This window comes from Buceros rhinoceros, unplaced genomic scaffold (assembly GCF_000710305.1).
Source record: "Buceros rhinoceros silvestris isolate BGI_N320 unplaced genomic scaffold, ASM71030v1 scaffold3040, whole genome shotgun sequence".
Lineage (NCBI taxonomy): Eukaryota > Metazoa > Chordata > Aves > Bucerotiformes > Bucerotidae > Buceros > Buceros rhinoceros.
Genome location: NW_010391112.1, coordinates 14525 through 42148, shown reverse-complemented (window position 1 = coordinate 42148; position 27624 = coordinate 14525). Strand labels below are relative to the sequence as shown.

General features: G+C 37.6%; 1 long non-coding RNA gene across 1 annotated transcript in view; it reads left to right on the top strand.

The window, feature by feature from the left end:
* LOC104496898 overlaps window positions 1-27624 on the top strand; it is a 35467-nt gene that overhangs the window by 6472 nt on the left and 1371 nt on the right. The window lies entirely within an intron of this gene.

The window sequence follows — 27624 nt, the reverse complement described above, 5'->3', positions numbered from 1 at the left end:
GTGTAGGTAGGTATTCATGTTGTCAAATGTACTCCAACTTTTTTGAAAATAATTCAGCCAATCTTTTGCTACAATAGTGAATTGTCAAAGGAAATATTGCCTCCAGTGTAAAAATAATAATAGGTTGGAAATTTCTTTGCTAATGACACTGCTTTATATCATCTGAATGAACCTGTAACTTCTTGATAACAGATGTCCCAGGCAACTAAATAATAAATATATCAAGTCTGAGGAGGGTATTACAATCCAGCTAGAACTAGCAGTGATAACTTGACTCAAGAAAGAAAACTTACAAAGAGTCACATAATTTTGACAATTAAAAAACTATTAAGTTTAGTCATCAGATATGTTTCCTACTAACGTGAACTACCTTCAGGATACGTAATCTATTTAAAATCTGCAATTAAAACATTTCCTTTTGTAGTATACGGCAGGACTTGCAGTCATACTTCTCCGTGTTGAGTGGCACTGAATGCTGCATGCGGTCTATTCATTTCGAATAGAACACTTTTGGACCAAGGCATTTCTCATTTCAAAGATTTAAAGAACAAATGGACCAATAGATAGGCAATTTAGATTTCTGTGCCATTTAGCTTCACAGAAATACTTCCTTACTGAGCCAAAATAATACTATGTCTATATATCTGTATGTATCAAAAAGTTTTCTCCTAATCTCAGATCTTGGTTATTAATATACGCCAATCATATGAGCAGGATATGTCATATGCACACATAAGAAAGAAGTTGTTCAATTGCTGATGAATCAGCTGAGAACCGTGATGGCCAGCAGAGCCATCTTCAGCTCTGCTACCATTATCTAGTCACCTCCACTGACTTTTGTGTCTCTGCACCAGCAGTTTCATTCCCAAGGTTCCATGTCTCACAACCAAAAGAGATACTAAGGAAATCTGGGGCTGATTGGCTGATCGCGAGACAAACCACAAAGAGTATATTCTATTTAATCTACTTGTGTATAACCTACCCAACCATACACTGCATATGTAGCGTCGTCAGTGGTGCCTGACAGGGAAAAGCAAAGGCAGTCAATGACTGTCCATTTGGGTTTGATATGATTTCCCTGTTCCTCAGTGCCTGGCATGAACACTCGCACATCAGTCAGTTCTGGGTTTTGTGAACAAGTAGTTGTTATATTAGCAATGGCTTCCAGGGCTGGTTGCTTGGCTTGTTCTTCTGTCATTGTTCTGTCTGGCTTTTGTTAAAAACATAGTTCAGCTGCAAAATGAGTTGCTGAGTGGGTGCTTACTAAAGGATGAAGAGTATGTGACTCCCATCCTAGGCTGGAAATAGACTTGTAAATATCAGAAAACTTATACTGACAAGAAGAGTAAATAATTCAGTGATAAAAGAAATATGAAAATAGTGCAAATCGTTACTGTTACAGATGCCATCCCACAGTGACACAGGCCTTCTCATGACGTATCTTCATCTGTGCTGTGACTGCAAGATGACATAGGCAAAAGGCATTTCTCTTGCCTGCCTGGACCCAGCCTCACTGACAGCAACCCAGTTTTAGGTCCTTGAAGCAATTCTTGGCAAAATATTCACTGTTAAACTTGCAAAGATTTTATGTAATGCTATAAGCAACAGTTGTCTGGACGCACATTCGATGCTGGTATGCGGATAGTTTTGGAACCATGACTTTTCAGTTTGTCAAGCACACGCTACAAACCCATCCTGCATCTGCTAAGCAAACAGCCAAACTTCTACTTCTAATGCAGAAATGCACATTACAGGCCACGTCATCTCTAAACTCACACTCTAGGAAGTTAATGGTAGTACTGAATCTACATCATAAAACATAAAGAAAGATGGCATCGATACATCTTGAGATAAATTCCAAGTTTTTACATGACCTAAAGACCTACACGCATTGTGTTAGATAACTGCCAAAATGAAATTATCTTAGAGGACTGAAGAAGAGAGAAGGGAAAGGTGCAGTATCAGAGGATTTCAAGTTGATTGGCCCAGCTTTCATCTAACTGAATTATAAATAACTCAGAATTATCTGTGGTTCATGCCTATAGCTGTGCTGTCATGTCTATTGGGCTTCTGCTTCTCAGTGCTAGTAACAAAAATCCAATGAGAAAAAGAATTTTCAGGGCAGGTATGCTGCCTATGGCTACTTTCCTGATCTGACCGTATCAATGTAGTAGTATCCCAGTAACTATATGTTCATAAAAATCCCTATCAGTTCAACCTATAATAGACTCTGCAGTTCTGATTCATGTTCTCATAATGACTCAGACACATTGAAAATTTCAAGAGCACATTCAACCATTGAGATTGAATATATGACAAGTTACCGACTTTGAAAAGGAACTTTGTTTTCCTGGGTATTCTTGTTTCTCTTATTAAGTTCATGCTATCTACTGTACAACTTGTGTTTACAGTTCCTTTTTCTGCAGCGTGGGCTGCTGGTACAGGGGATTTAGGGGACCGCTTCTTTCTGATCTGATATGCAGGAATATAACATGGATCACAGTTCAGCCCACATCACTTACATGGCTTACAGTACAGTCACTTCAGTGCAGAGACATGCTGCAAAATGACAAAATAAAGCAAAGAACATTTTATCCAGTTGAATCCCCAGGACTTATTTACATCAGCAATATATATTTGCCTGAGCTCCAGTTCATCCCGGTTACCCATGCATGACCTCCAGATATCAACGCTTTGTCTATACATGTGTTTCCAAAGATGAGTCCTTCACAAACAGTGCTGCCAGTGAAATAGCACTTTCAGACTAGTATGCTTGTAAAAACACCAGTACGTAGTTCTGCTGGGCATACAGGTTCTTTGATGGACCCTATGCAGTGGACTACTCTTCTCTCCAGGCTCCCTTTGGATTCAGCAGAAAATTATGCCCTATGTTTGAGTAAAAGAAGTTTGGTACTAACATTAGGAAGGAGTGAAGAATAGTGACACAGGATTAGAGTGCTTGGTAATCTTCATCTCCACAGCTTTTAAAACCACATTAGAAAAATTCCAGTAAAGAATCATGTAAATAAATGTGTGCTTATAGGTAGATTAAATCATCTAGATGACAATTTAAGGTCCCTTCTTGCTCTCTGTTATCTTTTCCCCTTTGTTCATGCATGACAAGGTTTACTTCAAGATAACAAACCAGGATAAAGTAATTGGACTAAGGAAGCTGTTTTGTTACAAATATAAAGGAAGTAACCTCATTTTCAAACTTTATTTTGAGTTGTGGGATTTTTATCATGATAGAATCCTTGTAGGAACAATTTAAGTAAGTTTGATGTTTCAAGCACTAAAAAGTAGATATATTTTTAATAGACTAGGATACTGACTCTCGTTTTTTTCATGTTGTGTTAAATTACAGTAAATAATTCTAGTCCATTCCTTCAGGATGATGTCATAATAAAGATATCAGGTCTTAATTTTTCACAAGTAGTATTTTCATCTATATACGCAAATGTATATGAACTGAAGTCTGTAATATGTCTCATAATACAGTACAGTGCAGCACTGGATGAACTTTCTGGTTTTGACTTATGTCTAAAGTCTTCTTACTTATGCTGAAAAGGGGCAAAATCCATTAGGGAAAAAATATCTTAGATACAGAAGTATTGAGAGACTGAAGAGTTATATTCTTTGCCACTACAAAGGAAATTAGTAGCATGGCCAACTCATGTAAAGCATAAACTATCTTAGATGCTCCTTTTAGTTTTAAGAATTGATAGACTTCTTACAACAGTGCCACTTCTTACAACAACTGCAAATCACAATACAAAACCTGTTTTGTTAGTCTTCTCACTGATATCTGTAATCATGAGAATAAGTCTGCCATGATTCTGCTAAAACCCTTCTGCTGCCGATCTAAGGGATACATAGCAGCAGCATTCAGATTGCTCATAGCTTTTCCTGCTATGATAGCTGTCTCGGATCCACCCAGTTTAGGTGCCTTTAGATTCCAATTTGTCCTTGTAAGTGACATAACAGCATTAATTCATTAGCATCACTGTAAAGTCTAGAAATCCAACTAGCTGATCAGCATGTTACCATGCTAGAGTTGTACAATTTAAATGCTTACGTGTTCTTCAAAGGTCTTTCAGTCAAAATTCCTGAGGAACTTCTGCCTGCGTGACAGAAATTACTCATATTCCATTTTGTGCAGAACATTTTTCAATAAATTTTTGAAGGAAAACTTCAGTTCAAAACCTCTCAAAATCTAATTAGAACAAGTACTTGGGGAAACCATTGCCAGTAACAAATGGCTGTTGTACAGCAGATATCTTCTGATCCCTATTTCTGGATTCAGTCTTCAAATGACAGCTATCAGTTTCCTTACCTGATGATAGACATTTGGGGAGGCGAGAGAAACCTCGCAGACTTCTAGTAAGATCCTATCTCTTGACTATGTCCCTAATGTGTTTGTACCTACCACTTGTAGTGTAGTTTATTGTTCCCTGAGGTGTCCAAATACCTACCCTCACTCCAACTGAATCCCCAGCTATAATGGTGTGGAGGGGTTTCTAAGCAAAAGATGGCAGAAACACTCAGGGTAGAAATAAGATCTTCGGCCGTTTAACTGAATACCAAAGAACTAAGGAGCAAACATTTCTGAACAGTATTGGAGTTGCCTTTGAGAAACTCACAATCATATTCACATAGTCTGTTTCCTAGTATCTTGCTGAGGAGCTTTAGTAAACAACATTTATCAGATTCTTAGGTTCTGACGCATTCAGAAGGAAAATACTGAGAGAGGTCAGTGATCTTCCTTGAATGTAGAATGAGTTTAGTAAGTGCTTAAATCAATGATCAGATACCTTTAATCAATCAGTCCCACTGTTTTTGACTGCTTGCATTGTAAAAACCTCTTGCAGACTAGTGGAGAGAACTGTCCATATTTAAATAAAACAATTTTGTCCTTAGTTCAAAAATGCTGGCTAGACAGGACTTCGAATAATGATTAAGTTGTTTAGTAGATTATCACGTGGTTAAGTCTTTTGGTGATATAATCAGAGGTTTACACACTTCTCTCTCACTATCAAAATATTACTATATAGTAAAATATATAGACACATAAATATAGTCCAAACTTCAATAGGTGAAGTGGTTACACTAGTTCTTTGTAAAATGGAATATTCATTATTATTTTCTCTACTGTGTACTCTCACTTTTTAACCAGTATGCATTATATTTATACTTTGTCATATTTCATTTTGCCTTTGTGCTTATATCCACCTGTTCATAAATAAAGATTTTCCTGTATTTTATTTCCAACTCATTGAAATCAATCAAGGCAGAGAGCCTAGAATATGACATTTTATGTATCTTCACAGCAATCCACTTACGGCATTCATCATCAGAAACTGTTTTCAAATGCCACTTCTCATTTATTTGATTCAATGAGTAAAATGGAATCCAATTTCATTACTCTGAAGTAGAGAAAAGTTTTTCCTCTAAAACTGGGTTGGATTCCTAAATTTCTGGATCATTCCCTTTGCAAATACTGTGTCTGCAGACATTTTATGTTATTCTGAAACACTTGGTCATAAGTCTGTGTCTATGAGAAAAGTGCAGTGGAATGGAGAATATTTCTATAGAAATCCCCAAGTGTCTGTGGTTGTAGCAAACAAATGGCAGACTGGTTTCTAATTCAGATTTTGCAAAAAGTTCAGAACTCAAAGTCATCTTGTAGTTACGATGGCTCTCCACTCCTATGCTTGTATAACTCTAATGGTTTCATTATATATTTTATTTTTTAATTCAGATTTGCAGTAGCATGAAATTAAATGTAGGAAAATGCTGGAGACAGATGATATCTAGTTTAACCTCAGGCATGTTGTAAACTACTAAATAAATCCACAGAGTATTGTAATGCAGACATTGTTCTCTGTTAAAAACATTAGATAAAATCAAACTTGAGCTTTCAGAAAAAGGCAGACTTTATCCACTAAAATGTTCACCATATTAATCCATTAGTTCTAAAGAGATGTTAAGTAAGGGATTATATTTGTGATTTAAGGCTGAACCCTACGAGAAGTTCCTTTTATTGAAAAGACTTCTCATCTTTCCTATAGATATAATGATCTGTTAAGTAGAGATGTTTCAGAAAGTTTCAAATTCCTAGAAGGATTTTTTCTTTATTCACACATTTCCACTATAAAATATTGTTAAATAATATTTTATAAAAATCGCTTATATTGCAATTCATGTGAATGAAAATCTTGCTCACCTGTCTTCCAAGCAGAAGCAAATGCTTTGTGTAAAAAGCTTTCTTTTGTGGCCAGCTATGTGTTAAATCCTGCTGGCTCACTTGTATAGGAAGGGGAAGCATTACAAATGCAGTCCTACATGAAACGACTGCAATAGCATTAGACAGGATGCTGTTAGCATAGAAGCTGTTTGTTTGTATCAATTATCGATGTTAAAAGTTGTGAACTCCAATGATTACTCAACAGAAGCTATATTGAGAAAGAGGGAGGTAACCGACAATAGGAGACAAAGACCTCAAAGGATTCGTTTGAGGAAGTGAAAAAGCATGAATTGTCTAAAATATTGAATCCCACCTCTAGATATACTTGTGAATTATGCCGAGTATTAGCTTGACTTAAGAATCTGTTATGAAAGCTAACCCAGATGGGGATATATCTGTAAAGAGTGCTGAAGGTTTATTTATCTACATCTGGCTAAAGTACAGATGCTAATTGCAAGCTGACAAAGGACAGGAATCCCTCTTCAAATAGTGCCAATCCTAAAATACAATATTGGTTCACTCTCACGTTGTTGAGTGCCACAACACAAAAAGCAAAGTCTCTCAAGAGTTATTTTTACTTCTTCAAAGGCTAGCATGGAAGTTTTTCATCTTTGAGTATGAATCTGAACCGTGGAACTACACTGATATCAGCTGAATGTCTGACCCAGTATTTCACAAAAGAAGCCTGGTTGTTATCTAATGGTTAAGTTATAACTCCAACATTGATCTAAAGCCTTTTTTCTAAACTGACTAGCTCTTTCCCAAACATTTCCTAATAAAAGATTCCTATAATATTCTAGAATATGCTCTCTCAGTTTAAAAGTACAACCATTAAGAAAGTAAAATAAGATATAATACCTTTATGGAAAAAAAATATGTCTATTAAATCTAGCTCAGCAGGTCTTAATCAAAGGCTTTCAGTTTCTTAAAACCTTTCAGGATAGACTACAGAACACACTTCACCTATATAGATTCACGTTATCAGTGTTTAAATAGGGTGAACCTCTTCTTGTACCTTTCACCTTTGGCAGTAGTGGGCCCATTGTATGTCTGCAGTCACATTTTGTGCTCCACCATTACAGAATAAAAATTAGATGTGTCTCTCAGCAAGTAAAAGCAAAGAATAAAAAGAGATAAAGGAAGAACAAAACAAACAAAAACCAAACCACAAACATGAGGAAACAAGTACTCATATTCTTCAGTTCTTCCAACACTCTGCAGCCTTATATTACCGAACCTGTAAGAGCAGCCAGGAAACCAGGAGGTAATATTGCTCAGCCAGGGTCTCTTGCCAGTAGCTTCCTGCAGGTGCAGGATTGGTCAAAGGCTAACACAACCTATTCCTTAATGTCGTGATTTCCTATACCTTATACCATTGATCTCTGAGTGATGAACATCACCCTTTCCCCAGGTGGCTTGTTGACCCAAGAGTTAGGGTTTTATTTGTGGTTCTCTGCTTAAACCACCGTAAAGCACCATTCTCTACAGCCTTTTGGATAACAAGCTGTGTGCTTTCCTATGGGTGTTGACACAGTTGAACTGGAATTAATTTTTTATTAGCTAGTGTCAGTTTGAAAAAATCCCAGTTAATGAGGGGTTAAAAGCCTCTGTTGGTTTTTAAGGTTGCTGTTTAGATACAGAGTCTCTGTATTTGAGCCTTTCTCATATTATGGGAGCACCAGATAGTTGAGGTTGGAAGGTGCCACAGGGGGCCCTTATCTCTCAAATAAGGAATATCTTTTGTGGTTGGTTTTTTTTTTTTTTTTTTGTAACTGATTTGGCTTTTTTTACATAAAAAAACATCATCAAATGCTGAGAGCTAAATTCTTTTGTGGTTGGTTTTTTTTTTTTTTTTTGGAACTGATCTGGCTTTATCTACATGAAAAGACATCACAAGTTTATGGAAACTTTGATCCCAAATCTTTAAAAGTAACGGGTTCAAAAGCACTAAGCAAAAACAAAAGCTACGTTAAAAGTAAGTATAAATAGGTTAAGATTAACAGTTTATGTATCATTAATCTTCTTTGCCCATAGAATAGGAATGAGGATAATCATATTTCTTTGTTGCAAAAGTGTCATATAGATAAAGAAAAATTACATTGCAGCTTCTCAGATTGCAGGTCATGTGAGATATAAAAATAATTCAACTGCTTGTAAGATTCATAGTGCCATATATATCAGTTCTTCTATGAGTGGTGCATGTGGAAGTTTACTACAGTCTAAACTGTAGCATATCAAGACCTCTGTGTTTCAGAATTCTGGCATTAAAGTTCAGTGCAATGCTTTGAAAACTTAGGAGTAAAAGCTGAGGAGTTGGTAATGAGTTAATCTTATCTACTTTATAAAATGTATCGCATTCCGCTTTCAGGTGGGTGCATGTACTCAAGTAAATTACACTTCATGTTGCTTGAAAGTAATGAATGCTAATGACAGATAATGGTGTCTTATTTCCAATTAGCACTGCCAAGAGAGCCTGCGGTTTCTAGAGCTCATGATCACCATATTTTCCAGGAACAGTCTGAGAACTTTAAAATTATATAAACAAGTTTTATTTATGCTGAATGCATTTGCTGATTGTTTCCTTCCACAGCTGGGCATAATGCAAATGAACTACAGCTCCCTGTAGTTTAATAATTAAAAAAAGACCTTAGGTATGTAATACCATATCCTATCATCTATTTTTTGTAAACATCATTCATTGTTTCTATTGCTAAAAACCAGAGGTTAATGTTTACAAATAAGTACGTGTAATAGATTATAGTGAATACTCAGAAACGTTTAAAATAGAGCAGACTAATGAATAAGCAGTCTGTCTCACGAAATGTGAGTTTAAATGAGGTGTTTCATACTAAGAAATAAGTTTCTTCACTTCGGAATTGTTCAAAACACTTTCTCATATGAGTTGGCAAGGAATTTGAAATATATTTTGGCTCAGATCTATGAAAAATGTGTATTATTCAAGGAAATAAGGTTGGAGAACTTAGATCACAGCGTGTATTGTGCTGTGAGTTATGTGTTTTCAGAAATGTGTTAAGAATTGTGTTCACAAACATCAAATACACGGTATATAGCTAATCACTTCCTTTCTACAGTTGCAGTACAGCTTGTTTCATATTTTAATGGCTTGTGTATTGACTTTGTATTCTGTTTATAATGTATTTTATTTCAGAATGTTCACTGTGTAGGATTTCTATCTCACATCCTTATTGTCTTTATGAATGTGCATTTTTTTGTCTGATAAACATGTACAACAATAATAACACAGCAATGAATGTTTACATGCTCTTGCAAGCCTTGCGTTTTGCTGGGTGTTGTATTGATGGTAATAGCTCAAGGCTTTGCTCCATGACCACTGAAAGCTGGACTGCTATTGATAACTCACTGGCCTTTGGACTGGGTCCCAGATTCCCTCCTTTTAAAGCTGACCTTTGGATGCAGCTGCTTTGTTTTATAAAATGTATCAGGAAGAAACATTAACGTCTTATCTGCTGACAGAAGATGAGCGTTCTGGTGTTCCTTCTCCTGTAACTAACTCCACTCACTAGTCAAAACACTTTCCTCTACCCAGAAAAGCAGGCAGTTTGCCTAAATGCTGGTGCTTAAATCATATTACTCAAGATTTTTCATACGGCTGTCCGCCACATCTGGGTGGTATGTCATCTATCTGTTCTGAACATTTCAAGTAATTTCTTAGGTCTAAACCCTGAGCTCTGTAGATATGACTAGATACGTGATTTAACCTTGACACTACCAGTGCTCTAGTTCACCTTACATAATCCTGTAATTTTATTTAGCTGGCTACTGGAATCATTACAAAACAGTACAGAATACTTAGTATGTTCAACAGATAGAAGATGTAATCTTCCAGTTTGTTTCTTGCACCACTTCATTAGGAGGGTATATATATTTAGATAATTGATTTTCAGGCAACTGGCTGGCTCCCATTATTCTGGAAAATAATGCCCTGTGGTGATTATGTCCTGTAAAGCTCAGCTGGCATTGGGAAAAATTTTTAGAAGTATTAACTTCATTTTCATTCGTGTCACTCCTATGTCCACTTTCTGCAATTGCTTTAGCGAATGAATTTCATCTATCTGAGATATTGACGTCAGTGTACTATCCTCTCATGTGAATCACTTCTGGTTAAATTACTAAATTAATGCACAATGATTATAGTTGCATTTTCAGTTCAGAAAAACCCACAGATATTTGTAGCTAAAAACTCACTATGGGAACACTCTAGCCAGTCAGATGTGTCCTAAATCAAAACAGCTTGACTGTCACTCATCAGATACACACAATCAATGCTCGCAAGTGAGATACAGTACGTGATTTCTTCTCAGAAATTATTCCAAGAATAGTTATGGATAGGTATAAAATTCAAGAAATTAAAAATCTGATTACCAGCAGTTTGTGAACAAAAAAGTCAAATTTAGCTTAAGAAAATAATTGTTACAGATGCTTGTTTATGCCTGTTGCATTTGTGAAATAGTTTTACTGACAATCTACTGTCAACTAAGCTTCTCTTTCAAGAATAAACTGTTTCTTAAAAGATAATCCAATATGGAAAATTGCCTAAGTAGTAATGTTATAAATAATGCAATATTGAGCTGATTGGCTGCTTCTCTTCATTTTGCAAGAGTCTTTCTCACACAGTGTTCAAGGAAAAGTAAACAAATGTGACAACAAAAAATAAACAACAGGGAAGGTGTTACATTTTCTGTTTGGATCACTGCAGATAGAAGAAATATGATATAGTAGAATTCATAGAATTTTAAGTTTTTCTGGGAGGAGACTAATTCTTATTATGTCTGCGTGGTACCTGATAACAGCACTCTGATCTTGAATTTAATACCAGATACCAAATCCACAGTGCAAACTATAAATAGTAATAGCAGTCAAGCAAAAGTGTGAATAATTCCACTTCCGTTTCTCTATGTCTTAGAGATTGAATTTTCTGGGAGTCCTCTACAGAGAATATCTGGAGATTACTGATTTTTGTTAATTAGCAGAAAGCAGTGAAAAAGTGGGTTTGAGACTCTAAGTCTGGTCTTCCACTCCTTGAACCCTGCACTCCTTTCAATATGCATTTTATTGATTACTATATAAAACTTTACATGGGTGTCCAAAAACTGCATGAGGAAGAAGGTGTGGAGAATCGTTTTTTTCTCTACAAGCAGTGGAAACATATGTTCATCTTCAGGAGCAAAGCTGAAAACCTTGTCAGTGTTTTTGGTAAAGATAAGTAGTTTACAGTTTCTATGCAGTACAATACAGTTGGTTTGGGGAAAACAAACTATGTTGAGTTTGATACCGCATAAATGTTTGGAATTACAGATAAGTGAGATTAACACCTCTTTTGGCAGTTTAACGATAGTGAATAATAAAGTAGATGGTCTTTTTTCAGACCTTATTTTTGCAAATAGAATTTCTGGCAGTGTTTGTCACGTCTCCTAGGTTTACATATTTAGGACCAGATTTGTTTTATGATCAGTGGATAAGAAATGTGATGTGCTATATAGTAGCTGTTATTGTCACTGATATATTTTCCTTCATATTTTTCAAAATTCTCACTATCCCTGAAACTAGCTGGACTTTGTTACTGTGTAAAAGTGTTAAAATGCATTTCATTTTCTGTGCTCTGTTTTTGTTTTGAGTTGGTTACCTATAATAATAGTGGCTATCTGATTCTGTTATAGTGTGCCTGAATATTATGACTACGGTCACGGAACAAGCGACGAGGCTTATGACAGCTACGGTAAGGTCTATTCTATCTTCAGCAAAAGTGTGAAATCAAAAGGAAAAATCTGTCACTGGCAACTCAATTTACTTCCATCTACTTTTCTTTCTTTCTCTGCTTTTATAAAGACCGAATAAAATGGATTTGGTTTGACTTATTGAAGTAGGACCAGAAAATTGGACAGATCAATTTTGATCAAAATTACAAACCCAATTAATCACAGTCACAGATCTGTTTAACAGCAACACTGATAAGTGCCCGAATATATTTCAGTGTTAAGTTTCAATCTGCTTGATATGCCACCAATACTATGCGTGTGCTCCTGTCACATGCATCTCTTCCACCAGCAAGTTTTGTGAGATTTTGAAATACAGACTTAAAGTAGAAGGAGAGGGTGCTGTACCACCATAGGAAGCACCACTGCACCGAGGTGAAGGAGTGTCTTGTGCCACACGGGGTCGTATGAGGAGAGAGAGTGCTTTGTTCTTTGTACTCCTCCACTGAGTCTGTATCTGAGCTGGAATAGTTCCACTTCACAGGAACTGGGGGCGTGAGAGAAAAAGAAAGTGTTGCTCCAATGTGTATAGCCCATTTTCTGGGTCTGTTGTTTGATATTAGTGATGTGTTTCGGTATCTACTTAGAATGTAGTCCATCTTTTCCTGTCAATATTTTTTCAGTACGTTGTACCATCAGATGACACAGTGAATCTCATGCTGTCATTTTCACTGAAATAATGGAGCAAAGCTGACTATTGTCAGCTTAAAGACTGACCTTACTGTATTCAGCAGAGATCCCATGCTTGATTTATTCCTACGACTTCCAAAGCATTATGAAAATGAGAGCTGCTGGAAATGACGCTGCAAGGAGAAGTTATATTAAGGAATTGTATAAGTGTTGCAGCTTGAAAGAAATATTTTTATTCATGCAGCTGTGAAGCAAATGTCTCTTTAATGCAAAGTTGCAGTTTCCCTTGTATTTGTAGTTAGAAATCACTGAGATGTTGTCAAAACAATTGTATTGCAGAAAATAATTTAATTTTTTGTGTAATCAGTACTCACAATACATTTGGATAATACAATGTGCAGCCAGGCACATTTTCAGTGCTAGATGAGTAGTAATAATAACTTACCCACATGTGTACGTGTGGTTCAGTTACCCTTTGTTTTGTTTCCTTTTTGTACATACCTTTTTAATACCTGCAGTGAAAGACCTTTCCTCCCCTCTACAGATCCCCTCGCCACCTCTCTTCCCAAATACATTGCTAAGGTTTTAGGCAATGCAGAAAAGCACAGTCTGAGCTCAGCAGTTAGAATTACCCACCATTTAACTAGACTCCGCCACAATGAATCTCTGTGTATTTGGGCAAGACATTTGAAGCGATGTCACTCTTCCTCCAATCCCCCATTTGTAAAACTAGAAGAATATTACTTGTTTTCCCAGCAAGAGTTTCAAACAGTTTAGTTAGCTAAGGCTTACAAAGTGTTCAAAAAAGGGGATCATGACTAAATTTATGTTCTGCATGAAATTGCTTTTTTTTTTTTCCCATTTGGCAGCTGAAAAACTCCAGATGCCTGGGTTTGCTTTACTAGACTTGTCTTAAAATACGTGGTTGATAACTGTGGACTTGCTTTTTTGCTTAAACTATTTTCTGAGCTGGCATTTGAATACAAAGTAACCTGAAATATGTTAAAAATGGACTAATTTTCCAAATTGTGTTTTTTCTACTTTCAGAAATTAGACACAGTTTTATGTGAGTGTTTGTGCTCCTCTGGGTTCACTTACTTCAGCAGATTAGTAAGTTTGCTAGTTCTGTGCTCTGGAAGTCTGTGTGTGAACTTCCTTCATCACAAAGTCACCACCATTTGTCTGAGGAGGTGATCTGAGTATATGGAGCTATAGAATATATGCTTGGCTTCCTCAGTTTTTGAATCCTTGGTACATAGACTGATGTTCTCTCTGTATCTGACCTTTTTAATTCGTCCCACCTCGCGAGTAAGCAGTCTGGTGCCACCCCTTCTCAGCCTCATGTAACTTTTACCCTAATTCTCTGTTCCCAGAGAGCTGTTCCCAGTACTCCACTTCTTTTTCAGAATGTTTTGCAATTCATTGTTAGTCTTCCGAATCCATCCCATGGTATAAAATCAGTTGTACCTTCATTTTTCACCATCTTGCAGTAATCAACACAGTCTTTCTTTCACCCCAGTTCAGTTTCACGCCTTGTTTTATGTTTCGCAACAAAGCTATGTTCCTCCTGTACAATTCTTTCTGGCACACTTTGGTAATTGAGCATTCCCCCAAATTCTGAATAAGACCACGCACAAATCGTTCATGAACATAGAACTGCTGTCGTCTTGTTGTCTCTTAGACAACGACTACTTTCTTTTCCCCCTTATCCCTTCCAATAATAGGATATGAATTATCAAAAATTGACTAGCTTGGCATTTCTTTATTTTCTCTGGTGCATCTTTTTGTGTCTAACTTATCTATAGGGAGGACATGTCTCTATCCCAAGGTTTTCTTTTGTTATTTTTATGAAGTAGATTCGACCAAATAACAATGCTATTTCATACCTAGCTTTTTTTAAAAAAAGATCTGTCTGTATTTCATTAAGTATTATACATCACCATAGTACTCCTATATGAGCTGCCTGCTTGACTTTTCTTTCTATCTGGGCTCCTGAAAAGTAGCAGGGTTGGTTTTGTTTTGGTTTGGTTTTGTCACAGGGTTGGGGGTTTTTTTTTGGTTTTGGGTTTTTTTTGGTTTTGGTTTTGGGTTTTTTTTTTGTCTCATGGGTTCCTCTATGCTCCTTTTAAAAGAGCTTGTGGAGAAGTCTGACTTTTGAATAGATGGAAGCACTAAACACGAAAGGGCCTGAGACACTTCTCTGAGGCTGGGCAAGATCAATTTTTACACTCTATTTACCACTGTAAAATACATAACTTTAGTTAACTCCCTTGACTCCTTGTTCAATTTCTGATATGAAGGTTTCTCAGAATTCAATCCCTTCCAAATCCAAACAAGGAACCTCCCAAGACAATAGCAAAGTCAGCTGACAGGGTATAGTGAAATCCCTCTATTAACTGAGGGATGTTCCATGAATGAAAATTCGTATCACAGGACGCTCTCATGCAACTGGACACTTAAAATCTACTGTGATTTGATATGCTTGCCACTCCGAAGGATCAAAGTAGAGACACTTCAGAGTGTTCCCTGCAGCGGTCTTTGGGCACCTGGAAGTACTCTCCTGAGGAATGATAAGATTCCTACGAATTTTTGATAGAATCAGAATTTTGCAGCTACTGCTAGAGATTTTTGAAGATCATTGTTCTGGGGTGAGGAACATAAATTTGAGACGTATACCTGAAAACCTCTTGTGGACGTAGCCCTTATAGGCTTCCTCATGTGAGTGATAAAGAAATATCTTTAGCAAGCACTTTAAAACTATAAGGCCAGTCACTTAAAGTACTGTACAATTTTCAAAAATGTAAAGCATCTTCACCTATAATGAGAGCCATGTCACTGAAGGTCTTGATACCTGCAAATATGAATTTAAATCTAGGAGTCTAATCTAAGCTGACACTGTCACTTTGCCTTGATTGTGATGCTTATTTTTTAAAACCGAAGGCATGAAATTGAATTAATTTATGAACAAAAAGTTTATGTCTATTGCTGTCATTATACTTTAATAATTTTGTGGTTTCCCTTCTGGCACCATTTTCATCTGAGGAGGTATCTAGTGAAAACACAAATTTAATGATTTAATGATTTAGGATTAAATGTACAGCTAAACATTTGGTAACTAAGAATCTTTCCTGCCAATATGTAAAGTCCAAAAAGCACAATCACTGGACAGGACCACTGTAAAGGGAAAGCCATTTGTAAACTGTTTACATTCTCCTTTCTTTCCCCTGCTTTTTAGAGGAACCGGCATTCTCGGTACAAGCATTGTGCTGTGCTAGGCCACTTTAGAAAGATAACACAGATAGTGTGACTTATTAGCAAGGTGAATCTAATACCTTATAAGCTATGTTAATAATATCTGTCCTGCCTCACAGTTGTTTCTTATGAATGTTTTTTTCACTCTTGCACTCTCAGAGCACTCAAGGTTTTATCTGTCAGATACTGTTTCTGCCTTAGTTCATCCAAAGGCTGGGGACTCTAGCAGACAAGCTCCGCCAGTTTCTGCTGCAGAATGTTGAAGAGCCCCCTGCCTCTGCTTCCAAAGTTTGAAACTGCCGTGGAGTGTGCCTGTTGTCAGATGCTATAGTTCACAGCATATACAGCCTTGTGTATTGCCTGAAAATGATGCTGATTTATGGGTTTTTGCGAGGTCATGAACTGCAGTATGTGAGAGGCCAGCACACATGGATTTCTGTTGCTACTATCGAAAAAGTAGACATCATAGGTAGGGGATTGTCATGGTTTAAACCCGGCCAGCGACTAAAGCCACACAGTGGTTTTATCTCCTCCAGGAGGAGGAAACAAAACAACTACTGGAAGGTCAAGGCAGGGGATAAGGGAGGGCTAAACACACTACTTACGGCCATGTGCAAAAGACAGACTCGACTGTGGGAAACTAAATCAATTTAATTCAGAACAACAAAATCATAAACAAATCACCAATTAAATTAGAGTAGGACAGAAAGGATCTTAAATACACTTTCCCCCACCCCTCCCTTTTTCCCAGGCCCAGCTTTCACTACCTCCCTCCCCCCATCTCAGCACTGAAGTATGGGTATGGAAGACACAGGATGGGAGCGCAGTCATTTTTAACCCTCTGCATGATGTTCCAGCCACTTGCTCTGGGGAACACATGCCTCGCAGGTTCCCTCCAGCCATGTGGCATCCCTCCCCCACAGGAAGCAGTCTGGCATGAACACCTCTAGTCCACATGGTGGGGAGGGGATCTGCTCCCGGGCTCAGCTTTCCCAGTGCTGAGCTGAACCAGTGCCAAATCTTTCTCAAAGTCACCACATTTTTCAGGAGTTCAGTGTCCATTCCTATGCTCCTCATCTCACTTTCTCTCCCGCCCGTCTGCTCCTCTGATGGGCTCCTCTATCTCTCTCTGGCCCATCCTCATCTTCTACCAGTGCTCAGTGAGTAACTTGCCACAGAGGGAAACATCACTGTCCTGGCATGTATTCTGCAAGCATCTCCTGTCTACCTTAGCAACCGCATGGCTGGTTCTTCCTCTTCCATCCTGCCCCCTCCAAAACAAAACAAAAAAGCATGCCAGAAAACAAAAGGTTTTTCCCCCCTTAAATAGGCTTATTCACAGAGGCACTGATTGGCGCAGCCTGGACCAGTGGCAGGAGCAAAACTGGAGCTGGGGGGCTCCCCAGCTGGACCATGCCAGTGGCCCCATGCCCTGTTACTGAAATCACACCAAAACAAAGGCAGCAGCCTCCTTCCCCTGCAGCCAAAAACCAAGCCAAATCCTAAACCACGACATGAGTGAAAGGAGAGGGTTAAAGTCTATAACATCCTAAACCACCACAATTAAATTGGAATAACACCATCTGCCAAAGGCCGTAGGCAAGAGTTAGGTCGGTTAATTTGTACCTTGTTGACTACACAAAAGTGAACTCCTCTCACACTCCTTCTGCTATTCAGGAAAAGCTTGCAAAACTCTTTACTGCATGTGCGACCATTACTCTGATTACCGCATTTTGTAGTGCACTTTCTACTCCAGTTTAGCATTAAGTGCTCACTTGTAAACAACTCATACTTGGTTTTAGGATAATTCCATCTGTAATTAAAATTGGAGAGTGTAACTGTTTTATATAATTCCTTTTGATGTAAGGCAACATTTAAGTTGTAAAATGCTGCCACAATGATTTAAATGACTATTTCACAAAGAATTCCCTTCTAGTCACTCACTACGAGAACTTTGCAGTTGTGATGACAAGTAGTTTACTAAGTAATGCTTTACACAGACAGCACTTTATAAACAAATTCTTTATAGGGCTAACAACTAAAAATGTACAGGAACGTTCCACTACTTTTTTATTATATTTTTTTTTAATTTTCTGTTGTCCTGAAGAGTATATTGTCTAGTAATTTTTTTTTAGAATAACAATGATAGTTTCTGCTGAACAAGTAAGAGTAAAAATAAATGTATAGTGATGAAATTTGAGGAGGAAAGGTTGATTGAAGAGATAGTTACCTTAGGAGACATTAGTTCTCATACTTCATTATGAGATTTAAATATGCTCATTTCATGGAGAAAGTCAAATAACTACATCCTAGTGTGAAATAAATTCTTTACTGATTAATCTATGGCAGTGACAAGGACAGTTGAAGCTATGCTGCAATATACACAGAAAAATACTTGTGAATTTTGAAAAAAAACTTCTCAGGAAATGCAGGTGAAGATAAGAGTTTGTTCAGCTTGTCAAGTCCAAGTTCCTTCCTCATTTTTAATAATTACATCGGTGTTGTAGGTCATTGTTCCTAATTTTCGTTATGCTCAGGGTGTCAAGGTTTTCTTACCCTATTTTTTTATAGCCTAGTCCCATTTAATTCTTCAAATGTAGAAAATCAAGTGCTCAGATAAGGTAGTGACTGATAAGCAGATGTAAAAGACATAGGTCTGATTCTCCTCTTTACAATGTTTGACTTCACATAGCTTGTGATTATAGGAAAGAACGTCAGTAACACTAATTAATAAAGCCTTACTAATGTGCACTGATTGTTCATTTATATCATCTGAGTGTATACATTTGGTATCTGATAGAAAATATCACTGGCAACAATCCAAGGAAAACTTTCTTTGCTTTCTAGGTCTCGTAGCATCTTAGCATTTTGGGGGAGGGGTACAGATTGTGCTGGTGTAGTGGATGTTTTCTGCTGTGCCTGGACAGAGCATCTGGCAGGCAGGTTAGGGCATGCTGGGTACTTCTGCACTAGCATAGGACCAGGAGTGCTCTCTTGATGCAGATTTCCCAGTTGTCTTCATTTATTGCTCTTTTCACATCCCTAAGTGGGTTCAAAGTACGTGGCTTTTGGTTTGAACCTAAACCAGAAGATGCACTCCCTACTGTTTGTGATAATTCAGTTCAGGCTCAAACTGGGGCCATGTAGTGAGAACATCAGGTCCTCAGCATCAGGTGTTTCACTCTGCAGATCATTCCTATTTGTGTGTACTGTGTACTGATGTTGATATAGCACCTGAGTCCTGTCCTCCAGGACTCCCATTCTTGGAGGCCCCAGCCACCCCATGCCCGGGTCTGTGATGTCCAGAAGTAGAGCAGCGACTCTTTCACAGGCACCCCCTTGCCGTGGGGAAGGAGCTTGCGTGCCCTTGTGAGGTTGAGAGCTGTGCTGGTGGTGGCATGTGCCTCCGGTGGGGTCTCCCAAGCCAGACAGGTCTCAACTGAAGGGTCAGACAAAGTGTGTCCACGGGCAGGATGGGCTCACTAGCCTTTGGGCAACCATCCTAGGAGAAGGACAACTCTGACTCCAAACCCAGGCAGATGGAGCTCGTTTAGCCCTGTAAGGCATCCATCATCTAAGAGAAGGACACTCTAACCAAACCTACAACCCAAGGACTTTGCTGTCACCATCCAAGCTCTCCAGGCCCTGGCAGATGAACCTCAGGTGTAAAGGGTGGAGCCAGTTCCGTGCACGCTGGTGCCTCACCTAAAAAATCCACCACGCAGGCTTGAAGGGTGCACTCATCGCTTGCAGTGAGCGTGGGAAAAACCCTTCCCAGATCTTCGCTCGCGAAGCCAAGCCATGACCTGAGTCCTGATGCCTCCCCAGCTGTCCAAGCTAATGACTTTGCAATGTATGCTGTGGTTCTGCCCCAAAAGATGCCGGAGTGTGCCACAGGTCTGCACGATCACCTTTATTTTGGGGTGTTAGGGCATCTGATCTCCCTGAGCATGAGGCAGGTGTATACCCAGCCCTGGGAACTCTGAAGTGCTCCTAAGTCTTCCTGAACAGAGCTCTGTTTTCCTTCCACCAGGAGTGGGAGTCATTGACGACTTCTACTGCATACAGACAGAAAGACACACCAAATAAACTGCCCTTCTTTAGTCTTCTATTTCAGTCATTCATATACGTACTAGGGTATCAGAGGTCCAGTTCCTGCTCTGTGGGACTGAATAACTATCAAAAGCATTTCCTTGATTTTCTACAAAATTTTATCACTTCCTTTACTGGAGGAATCACCTTACCTGTCTCCTGAACAGTATTCATCCCCTCATAAGAGATTTAAGATTTCTTAAGAGCATGATTTTGAAAGTCTGCAGGAAAAGGAACATGTTTTGAATTCAGCTATGACAGCTACTGTGGGGACAATACTAAAGTTATTGCTGTTTTGTCAAATCAGTGTTTTAATTAGGCTATAATTCTTTAGAAAGTTCCATCTTTAAACCTGTCACGTTCTTTTAACTGACTGTATATCCTAAAACTTTTGTGCTTCAGTTATTATGGCACTACACTGGAAAAAAATCCTCATGTAGCATGAGAAAAAAGAGTGCTTTTAATTTATAGTGACTTGTATTTCCTCTATTACTCCTGATTTATAAATCATTTTCTATACAGAATAAGTAAATCATGCAGAACTTTCCTATGTAGTATTTCAAATGGTAATTTCACTGCCTTTCACTGTGGGAACTGTAGAGTTGGAGAATCTAAGATTAAAAGCCCTGTAATACTGATTTGCATGTAGTGTTGACCATCTATATAATTCCAGACACAGTATATCACTGCATGTTTCATGTTTTATTACCATAAAGTAATACAAAATTAATTTTTACTGAAAATAAGAGAAAAATAAAACTCCTTCCATTGTCCCATTCACACTCACCTCACAGTAACACTGATAATAGTCTGTCTCCTTCCCATTTTGCATTTTCCCAGACTAGTTACCTGTGTACTCTGGTGCTGCTCCTTTCCCATCTGAGGCAGATGTTCACCACAAAAGTGGCTGAAGCTGTGTAAGAAATTATTTTCTTCAGTAGTCACTGCTGCTTCTCTTGCTGACATGACTTAACCCACAGGGAAGGCTAGCAGAGTGGAGAGCACAAGCACTTTTCGCCTGCTCCAGTTCCAAGTCAGCTGGAGCATTTCTGTGATTCTCCACTACCAGTTTGAGCCAGGGCAGCTCACATTACTAAAGTAGATTTGGAGTACCCATGCAGTCTAACTTTTTAGCCCTTCTGAAGGTCCTATCAAGCATGGGGACAGTAGTTTTTTTTGAACAGTTACTGCTAAGTTCAGAAAATAAACTATTAAACCAGAAAATTTTTCCTAGCGATTTGTTTTTAAGCCGTATATGTTGCATATGCTGTGGGTTTGGTAAAATAAGTGGTATTTAGCATGGAATAAGTAAGCATAGTGGTTTTGAACCTGTGTTTTGAAACCATTTTTTGTTTTCTGACAAGATTCCACATTTCAAATAAGAAAGGTACCATTTGTGATTTGAAAGATAGCCACTTCAGTTATTCTTCTCACAAAATTATAAAAAATTATAAAATTATAAAAGAATATCAAGGCAGAAAATCCTGTGTATGTTGAAGGCTTTGCAGGTAAGCAAAAAGAGAGCAGAAGAGTGAAAAAATAAGCAGACACTTGCCTTAAAAAACCAAAAAAGACAATTCCTGTTCTTGAACTTTTGTCTAAAAGAATATATGCTTGTCCAATTATGACACAAGAAAAGTGCAACTGTCTTTTCTGTGTGGATTTATGGGGTGAAATCTTGCTTTGTCAATGTTAGTTGGACTTAAGTCATTAGCTTGTATAGAGCAAAGTTTCCAGCTGTTGCTTGGCACTTTATCTCCACCCGTCTTGGCAGGAGAATTTTGGAGCCTTATTAGAAAGACAGCACAAACTGAATTATCCAAAGAAAATAATTCTAATTTTCAGTGTTCTCATTTTAAAGTCAAATGTCTGGTTTCTATTGGGTCTTGTGCTCACCACATCTATAGCACTTTTCTCTCACTGATCAATTAATTATGTCTCAGAACACCCCAGGGAGGTAGGTATTCCTGTCTCATTCTACCAGTGAGGAAGCCGTACCACAAAATATTGAACAATTATCCAAGGTCACTGAGGAAACAAGGAGTAGAGTTGGTAATCGCAATTCCTGAGTTCCACTTAAGCCCCATCTCTAGTGCGGTGTGCTCTCTCCAAACATATGCAGTATACTGACCTTACAAAGAAGGTCATTATATTATATTTCCTCATAGCAAAGAATACTTTTTTCTGAATGAAAAGCAACTCCTTTGTTTCTAATAGCACTGAAAGCTAAATGGCAAATCACATAATTCCTGTTATACACATCTTAACTGTCTAAACAGAATAGCTCTTTTTATCTCTTCCTGGCCACCTGTCCCAAAATAATTGACCAGAGATGAATAACTTTGTGCCCAAAAATTGTGGGCATTATTCAGATGTTAAATAAGTTACCAGGAAGAAAAAGTGATCATTTATTACACAGGATAAGCAATTAATATAAATGTAAAATTATTTACAGATAGCATATTCATGTGCAAATCACATCTGTGGTGTTTGGTTGGTTTTTCTTAATTTTAAAGCATCTATGCTTTAATATGATCTGCCTTTTAATTATTTGTATTGTTGCCCTCTTTGCATTTGTGAGTTTTACTCAGTGATGGAAAATTCCATGACAAGGTTGCAGAATGCTGAGTGAAGAGTACCAGAATAGTGCTTTGATATGTGCTTTTCTTGACTCTTGTACTGGAAGACATTTAAACATGTGATGATACCCAGTCTTTGGGGTAGAATTCTGGGGTAGATGGACCACTAGGAAATTTTCTGTGCTTTCAATACTACATAGGTAAAATAGTAAGACAGAAACAACTTCATATGTATCTCTCTGTGTTATAAATGATACCATTTAATGATCCCCACATTCAAAAGAATTTCATAGGTTAAGAATACTATGTCCTTTTTTCCTTCTGACTCTCCAGTAAGAAAAAATCTAACTTAAAGTCTGTATTTGAACAGTTGGTCAGAGCTACTGAGTCTACTAGCAATTGATCAAACCACAATTGTTAAAGATAGTCTCAGCTAATATATCAGTAATATCTGTTATAGATACTGGAAGTATTTATGTAATTCATTGAACACAGCAACTAAGAGTCAATCTGAATTTTAAAAAGCAGTGCAAAATACTAATAGATAATTTCAATCAATCATACTCCAGGGGTGCTGATTGCCTATGGTAATAGCAATTAGTTTATGTATCCTAAAGGTGAGTTTCAAATATTGATTCAGAGGGAATATACAGCAAATTGGAATAGGTATCCAGTAGAATTAGAAGGGCTGTGCACAAGACTTCACATTTCTTGTCAAAGCAGCCACCGAAAAATTTGCTGCATGTTAGCACACCCAAAGCAATCCTCATGCTCAAGCACACTCGGATTCCTCAGCTATAAACTCTTTATGTTTCCATCACGATGCTGTAAATTACACTTTTAGTTTCTGAAAGCAAAGCATAAAATATTACTTCTTAGTTAAGAATGGCAACATCTGAAAGGTGTTGCAAGTTGGCAATAACACCAAATCCTTGGAAAAACTGTACCCTCAGCCCTCAGTAGCTGCCTGTGTAGATTTCTTTTCGGTCATAGTCTTTGACATCTGACAGCGCTGGAGGCAGGGGGTGAAAGGAGTCCACTAGAGCAGAAGGACTGGACAGCAAACTGGATGCCACTGGGGGAGCAGGGAGGTGGGACTCCATAGTGTTTCTTTGCACAAGTTAGAAGGAGAAAAAGGAATCAGCATTAAAACACGATGACCGCCCTGCATATCCCTTCAGCTCTTGGGCACACTGATTCACAGAGTCACTAGTAGTTCTCTCAGTTATCCTTCTCTCTCCAAAGCTATGTCTCTTACCTGCTTTTTACCTGAAAATTCCTCTCAGTTTCCACTTCATCAACACGTCACTTTATTAAGATTTGGCACAGTCTCTCAGAGAAAGACCAGACTCCACTGGTCTCATATGGTCTGAAACACAATGATACTCAGCCTGGGAATTAAAAAGGCTGAAGGGCCTTTCGACCATTCTGCTACCCAACAAGCTACCCAAATCTCTGTGTGATTACGGAGGTAGTCTATATGGCTTCAATTCTTGGAGATTATTCCTGAATATAGAGCTTTCCATTCTCGGAAGCCTCCCTTGATGCTGAAAAAAAAAAGTTACCTTGGAGTACTGGATCTGAGATATGAAAGAGCAACTTTGCACATCGAGGAACCTTTAATTACTAGCATTCAAATATATTGTTCTTCATTTAAAATGTTTGTAGGAAAACCACTAATAATCTGATTTCTTTTTTGATGTGTCTGCGTCTTGTAATTTATTGTCACCATGTGGTTCAGAGAGTCTTTATAGTGTTGCTCCATGTCATCTTGCTTTCCCCTCAATAAATACATGACCACACTGCTGTGTGGTTGGTAGCAGTCAGTGTTTTCCCAGTTGAAGGCTGTAATCCCAAAACTTTCATCTCTGTTTTGGCTATGGATTCACCTGTTAATGCAGTAGGGTCTGTCATGCAATATTATCATGAGCTGTTAGCTGTCAACCATCCTTTCATAGTATGATGATGGTATTACCAAATAGATATAAATAAGCCATGACCATCATTCTTCCATGTCAAAAGTGTGTCATCAAGTGAATAGGTGAACCATCTTACTGGAAAAAAAAGAGCATAAGAAACTTGTACCACAAGTTAGATTTCTGTTCTTGTTCTGCATCAGAAGCTAGTACAGCCACAGCAGCGATTTACTTTAAGAACACTGCTAGTCAAAGAAAAACAGCTTCTTCCAATGGGTAATATAAAGCAATTTTTTTACTCTATGAGTACTTCCAAAAAGACTGTACGCTTCACCTTTATATGAAGGTGGTTCAGTTTGGAGATGGGGGAGGGGCCTTGAAGGGAACAAGAAATTGGCTTGTTTTTGTGGTGTACATCTAGTGAGTATTTTTACTACTTCTGTCATTTTCATTTATATAAATAAAGCTTCTCCTTTTTTATCTAAATCTTACTTCTCCCCAAGGCCTCTCTGCAAATGCAGTGACACTTCAGGAAAGGGTAATTGAAGCTGCTGCACATTTACAGCAAAGTGCCGTTTTTAAAGGGTGTAATGAAACATACTGCAGAGGCAGGATTTTTAAATTCACTGTATGGAAACTGATTCCCTGTAGGAAATGAGAGACCTGAGGATTTAGGACTGTATCATATTGGCTGCCACTTCTTCTACCCTCTAGGCAATAGCTTTCCACAGTAAAGTCTGGTTTTGTGTGACCATAAAACTCTTGATGTTCCACAAGAGAACATCCAGAGCAGCATAAAGAAAGAGAAGATAAATGAAGTAGACAAAAAAAATCACAACAGGAGTGTTTCTTGATCCATAGGAAGATCAGCTGCTACCAAATCTTCTCCAGAGATGTCCACTCCTAATACGTGCTAGCCTGAGCCTCACTTGAGCTCTGCAGCTTATATTCACCCTCCCCAAGCTTTCCCCTCACACTCCAAGGCAACAACATAATGAAATGTAGTTGCAGAGAAGGCACATTGCAAAGAAAAAATAGCATTCTGAATTTCAACAGGCTTTTTATGTTTTTGTATTTTTATTTTTCTTTTTTTATAGATCATTATCTTTTGACAAAAGGAATCTCTGGTACCTATTTTAGAGCATTCAGTATTTTAGTCTAGAGTCAGCTAAGTATTTTCTCACTGGCCACAAAAGTCAGCAGTGATTAGCAAAAACAAGCTACCAGCCATAAAATGTTACACATTTAAAAACAACAGGTTTATTAACTCAAATGCTTCAGTTCAAACTCTTTTGCTGTCATCTCTGCTCACTCCTGGAGTCTTTGGAATATAGACCTTTTTTTGCGGCTGTAGATCTGTAACAACATTAGATACTCCAATTAGTCAGGTAAAAAAATGACAGGGATTCTGATTTTCTAGGGGGGTTCTTGTGTTTTTTTTCCTACTAAATGAAAGTGCATATATGATTTCATTTATTCAGTGAGAATTTTTAAAGTCTTAGAAGTCTTTAAATGTTATAAAAAAAATTTAAAATAGACAGTGGGAATTTTTAAACTTCAAAGGCGAATTTCCAGAAGGAATAATTCTTTCTTAACGTCAATTAACATAATTTTAAAATTAAGTTTGGACAATAAGGACGTCAGTAGATACAATATACTTCATTTACACTAGAAGAATAGACAGTACTTTACTAATGGTTGACTACATTAAACCAAAACTGAAACCTGCATCACAAATGGAAGGGCGAAAAGTGTAGTAAAATTTTGTTCTTCTTGACTGTGAGCAATTAATATTTTTACCCCTGCTCACCGTAGGTAATATGTCTCACATTTGCTCACAGATTATCCCCTTATACATGGGAGTTCAGCAAGTTTCGCATTGCGTATAGATGAATTTTATTGACCATGCTGAGTCATGAGTTCTCATTTCAGTACTTGGTGGCTGAATAGGGTAGCAAAAGTCTGAAACAAGACCTGAGCAAGGAAAATATGTTCTGCAATGTTAATTTCTTCAAGAGGTGCTTAAAGAATTTTGTATTGATCAAGGCATAAAAATTATGTATGTCTTAATAAATAGATACAACTGGATTTTTAACTTTATGGGGCAAGGACGTCAAGTGTTTCAAATCTTCAGCAGAAGTTCAAGACTGGATAGTTCATCTTATTTTTGTGTTACCTATTTAAAAATGAAACAAAATAGTCCCACTTTAGACTTAGGAAAAAGGATCTATTTTAATATAACAATCAATTAGCTTTGTTTTGATAGCAACAGCAAGTATACTGTTTCATCATCGATTTGAATATTCCTTTCCCTTTCCTACTGGCTTCAAGTCACCTTCAATATTTTAAACTCCTCGCTTTTCAATCTCCATCTTTTATGCACCATAAAAAGTATTTTTTTCCAAGCATTAGAAGGCTTGATCCTTACTTTTATGTTTCACAAACATTACTACTCTATGCATACCTCTAACACAAACACGTTGATCTTCATTAAAATAAAACAATATGGAAAATAACTAACACTTGATTCCTGAACAGCCTCTGTATTTCATTAGAAAGACATAGACGGAATGTCTTATAACTTCTAGGGGGAATCTAGAGATTTTGAAACTTCCTGGTGAGCCTGTGTATGTCGAATGTATTCTATGACTGTTGTAACAGAGGTAATGTTGCACTATGATGTGATATAAGGTAGATCATTTACTATAATTTCTCCATTTCCGTTTTTATCACTGTGTGTATGATCAGCAAGTCAGTGGAAAATGAAATCAGAAATCATCTGACAATTCACTAGCTGATTTAGGAGACTGTTCACGTTTCGGGTTCAACTGCTAGACCACAACTGTAGGTAGCTTCCTGTTTGCTCTTTTGGAAGGCTCAACTTCCAGAGGTACCTTGTCTTTGGGGAAAAAGAAAATGAAAAAAAAATTATTTCTCAAAAAAAGAAAAGCATGTCAATCATCTTTTCCTAATTCCAATTGTCACCTTATTAACATACCAACTGGATTAAATGAATTTTTATTTACATTGGTGCTTTAAATGCTAGAAACTCAAAATATCAAATAACTTATGGGCTGGCAGACTAGTGCAGGGATTTTTCGAGGGCTGACCATACT